Source organism: Neolamprologus brichardi, chromosome 10 (genome assembly GCF_056152115.1).
Source record: "Neolamprologus brichardi isolate AB-2024 chromosome 10, ASM5615211v1, whole genome shotgun sequence".
NCBI lineage: Eukaryota > Metazoa > Chordata > Actinopteri > Cichliformes > Cichlidae > Neolamprologus > Neolamprologus brichardi.
This window is the reverse complement of record NC_142113.1, coordinates 30,990,727-30,995,817: the sequence shown is the minus strand read 5'-3', so window position 1 is coordinate 30,995,817 and position 5,091 is coordinate 30,990,727.

Here is a 5,091-nt window from a genome sequence, read left to right as displayed (position 1 = left end):
GAGAGATTCTTCTTCCTAATGTCTTCTGAGCTTCCCCACATGATAGATTGCTGCACTGTGCAGATTTCGCTGGGGAAGCTGTGCAATTATATAGAAAGCATCAGATGAGAATAGTAAAGTGGAACCATAAAACAATTCTGCTTCAGTTCTACTCTTCCACTCAGCATACCAGTAGTGCCTGATATTATTTCGCCAGTCTTGCCATGTGCAACGGTAATTTCTCTAGTGAATTACCACTTCTTGACCTTTCACGGCATTAAGAAAGGGCACTTTCATAAATTGTGTATGGAGTAGTCCATCCAGCCTCTTTATCACTGATAGAAAAAAAGCAAAGGCAGCAAGACAGTTTTAGTCTGGGAATTTTTGCTCTGGTCATGTAGGCAATATTAATGATTAAATTCAATCTTTTTTTTTTTTTTCCTTTAATGTGCCTACAACAAATGGTAAAACAATATTTACAATAGCACCACTGACATTCATTAGTTGTTTTACATGGACAAAATACATTTTGTTTAAAGCAAATATTATCAGTTCTTCAAATCCTGCTGACTCAGGTGCTGTATATATTTAATTTTTAGATAATCAAAACTCCTATGCTGCTCACATTTTAGCCAACTTATAATGTTGCTTTGGGTTTGACTTGTGTAGAAATGCCATTGTGTTAACGGTTAACCAACAGTCTGACTGACCGAGTTGGAGCCACAAGACTTGGAAACACAAGGGGTAAACTAAAAGTGGTTTTATTTAACTTAAACTAGGTGGTAAACTAATGTGAGCCAGAAAACTTGGAAAACCCAAATCTATGACGTTCAGTTAAACCATACTGCAAGGGCGAACACAACCATAAGGGACAGTGTGACAGAGGATAAAGGGAAACTCAGACAAAATATACACACCAGGTAATTAGGGCGAGAGGACACACCAGGGAACACAGCTGAACAGAATCAGGCTAACAACAAGAGGGGGAGCAAGAGTAAACATGGGCTGTGTCCAATGTTCCCTCTAATTTTTTATATGTATGAGCGAACACACAAACTCCCTGAGCGGTCCCTTGGACCACTGTGAGCAACATTAGACGTGTGCACTGTGGTCACACCAGCGTCAAATCCATCCAAGTTACCTGGTTTATTAAAATAATGAAATTACAGCATTTACATTTATGTTAGACTACTTTTAATTAACTGCTTTAGCCCACTTACAATGAAAATTAAAAAAAAAAATTTGTTCATGACCTGTGAAGTATGTTAACACTATTGGAAGTAAAATGATTCAGGAAATTGGGCCTAAAAAACCACCAAGGCTGAAGGATGAGACAAAATCAAACTCCAGGATTTGGAGATGGTTTAAAAGCCCAAAGGCGATCATACTGGAGGGAAAGCAGAGAGGTGGGAGTGGCAGGTCTGAAATGGCAACAGAGTTAGTACATGGTTAATAGACCAATAGAGTTTGATTGAATGGACAGAATAGAATGGAATAGTGGCAGTTTTCAAGGCACTCATGGGTGCTTGATGTCCTCCTACATCTATATCCTACATCAATCCTGCCTCTAACCACTTTGGTGCCCTAGGCAAGATTTTAGGTGGCCCTCCATTGCAAGAGAAATAAATTCCTCTGCCCATTTACATACACTCACACAAGAAACTGAATAGCTTTGCCTTTGACATTTTCTGTACTGCACATGTATAAAATACAATGGATTTTGCTTCTGATATGAAAGCTAGATTTGATTTAAATTCATGTCATTGCAGTGAAATGCTGATTAGCAGAATGCAAAGATGCAGTGAAATGCAGTATTGACATTGTCATGATGTGCATTTTAACAGTGATTTAAAGTTTGACGCTATAAACACACAACTAGGCTAACAACTGTGATGCATAAAGGGGTAGAAAAGGAATAGCACTGTGACTGACTGTTACAGGCAAGGCAAACATTAGCTAACCGGATGGCAATAAAAATGTAGATAAATATAACAAATGTAATACCTGCTGCCAATACGTGCTACTGTGTCTTTGTACATTTGTCTGTTTTTAAGGAGGTTTGCTGAAAGTTTTGATTCGATCGATTTCAAGCTGAGCTGGCAGATGAGCTCCAGTCGCATCTAAATTTGTAATAGCTTAATTTTCAATAGCTTTTATTTACTATTATTATTATGTAAGCTATCTTACTTTTTGGTGCTTAAATCTAACGAAAGAGCAGGTTTTAAAATGAACAGTGAAAATGAATAAACAATAGTTCTATATTAGAACCGTTACATTATAAATGTGAACTATTTTCTTGACTGCTTGTCCAATTCAGGGTTGGATAAATGATGCGATCACAGTGGGGAACACTGGAGCCTTTCTAACGAGTCTACCACAGGGTCCTTCAACATCTAGGCATTAAAATTTAAATTCAAACAGCTCTTCAGGGTTTTCAGACTTGGTGGTGTTTTGTATGTGGTCCCACGGTTCTGATTTGACCGATGGCTCATCATCAACTCCTAAACTGAAGGTTGTGACTCTTTCCATCTATACAGCAAAATAATCTTGGCAGTCACTAAAAAGTTGATGTAGTGAAGTAACAATGACAATTAAAAAAAAACTGCAGGGATGCAACAATTATAGAACTAATATGTTTTACCCTGTGGACTAATGTAGCTATTACACATCTTAATGTGAGACTGGCTTGCCTGCAGACATTGTAAACAGCTGACAATAGGATACACTTTGCAGGCTGGAGACAGTGAGGTAGTAAAGCTGATGACTCATTACCCCAAAAAAAGCAGTTTTTGAATCACTTGTATCACTCAACAACCTTATCGAATCCCTGCAGATAGTGTGCATTGCAGTTGTTATATTTTACAAGCCGGGGAGGGAAAGAGAGGGAGCGAGCGAGTGGATCATCTTTAATTTTCCCCAGGTAGGATTTCAGTTTCTCGCTTACAGAAAGGTGAGATGGTACTTTAGCTAAAGCTGCTGAAGCAGAAATAATTGCCTACATTTATCTGCTTTTGTCTCCCGGAGAACAGCGCCAGCAGTAATGCTCGGCTAATCACTGTTGGGCTCGAGTAAAAACAGCACTGTCAATTCCAAAGGCAGACACAAAAATAGTACACGCATGGCACAAGAGGCAGCATTCATCATTTGAAACATTGTGGTTCGATAGCTGTATTAATGACCTAACACACATGCATACACACAGCTACTATAGAAAAGAGAGAGCTTGTTTTGTCAACAGTGTGTGCCCTTATGTTTTCTATTTGTGCTACAACTTTGTCAAAAGTAACTACCTATTCATTTGTTTTGCGGGTCATGAAACACGGTTCTTTACACTCTAACTGAATAGAGTGAAACAAATAAATAGTATAGGTATGAAATCTATGTGAAAAGCCATATTATGTGTGAAATGTTTATATCTCTGAAGGTCAAACACTCTGCATCGTTGGAATCCCACAATTTCACAAAGATACACTAATCTAATAGGATGTATAAACTAGAAAAATATAAGCTGATGGATGCAATGTGCATGAAATAGAATTAAAAACACACGCTGTCAAGCCGCATTATACTGTAATGTTTTTTTAACGTCTTGCATTCTGTTTGTGTAATCATTAAATATAAAAGGACAAACTGTCCTTGATTCATGTGTATAGATCGTGACAGTGGAGTTCGAACCAGATGTTGTTGATAGATCTTACTGTCCATGACTACTACTACAAATACAGGATTTCTATTTTAACAAACAATGGGGTGATTTTAATGTTACCTGCTCTGGTTTGTGATTATGTTTGTATGCTTTTCACTACCTCTCAGGAACAACTGCAGCCCAATTTGTTTAATGTGTTCCTGTTCTCTGGTCCTTCTGTACTTTAAATCTCATAAGAGGAAGGTGTATTTTAACAAACACAGCCTCTGTGGTGTTTTTTTTTTTTTTTACTGGTAAAAATGTTTTCTGTCCTCCTTCATTTTACCAACTGTGGGTCAGATATGGCTTGTGAAAACAAAAGTATCCATCCATCCATCCATCCATCCTTCCTACCTTCCTTTCTTCCTTTGCCTATCCTTGTCAGATACGACCTCAGAAGGTAGAACAAGTCATCTACTTATTGGAAGGTTGGTGGTTAAATATCTTCTTCCGCTTATCCAGGGCCGGTCGTGGGGCAGCAGCCTAAGCAGAGAAGCCCAGACCTCTTTCTCCGCAGCCACCTCCTCCAGCTTGTCCGGGACCTGCAAAGAGATATAATCTCTCCAGCATGTCCTGGATCTCACCCCGGGGCCTCCTCCTAGTGGGACATGCCTGGAACACCTTATCCAGGAGGCACCCAGGAGGCATCCTTGTCAGATGCCCGAACCACCTCAACTGGTTCCTTTTGATGTGGAGGAGCAGCAGCTCTACCCTGAGCCCCCCAAGGATGGCTGAACTTCTCACCCTATCTCTAAAGCTGAGCATAAACTGTGCGATTTATGGCCCATTTTGAGACCATTTTTCACTTGTGCAACCATTTTGGGGATCAGCCCGAGTTTCACCTTAATTGTGGGTCGTGCATCGTGTAGTATACATGGGGTAATGAAAAGCGATTAACACCTCACAACTAGCAGTGCAACATGTGATCTTGACACAAATGATGGAGGCCCAACTTGTAGAACTTTGGCAAACTCATCTGAGGCTTTTTGATGTGGCTTCCTAAAATTAGCAGGCAGGAGTTTGAGCAGGATCTGAATAACGCAACTGAAAAAAAATCCCACAGTGTATGCCCGCTTTTCATTAGGCCAGCCACCCATCAGAGGAAGCTCATTTCCGCCACTTGTTTCTGCAATCTCATTCTTTTGGTCACTACCCACAGCTTGTGATGACAGGTGAAAAAAGTATATAAAACAGAGAGAAACATGGGGTTAAACAGAGGAAACAGCATTGAGACATTCACTTTCATCTTCCCTCCGGTGTCTTTATAGTCTTCTTCTTCATGCTGGATGAGACTCACTACTCAATCAAATTAGAAATGACAACCGTGAAAGGTTACATAACTTTCCTGTGGAAATTCTGTCACAGACCAAATCCTGTAATTTTGGCAAGACCGAGATCACATACAGATCAATGACTTAAATCATCAG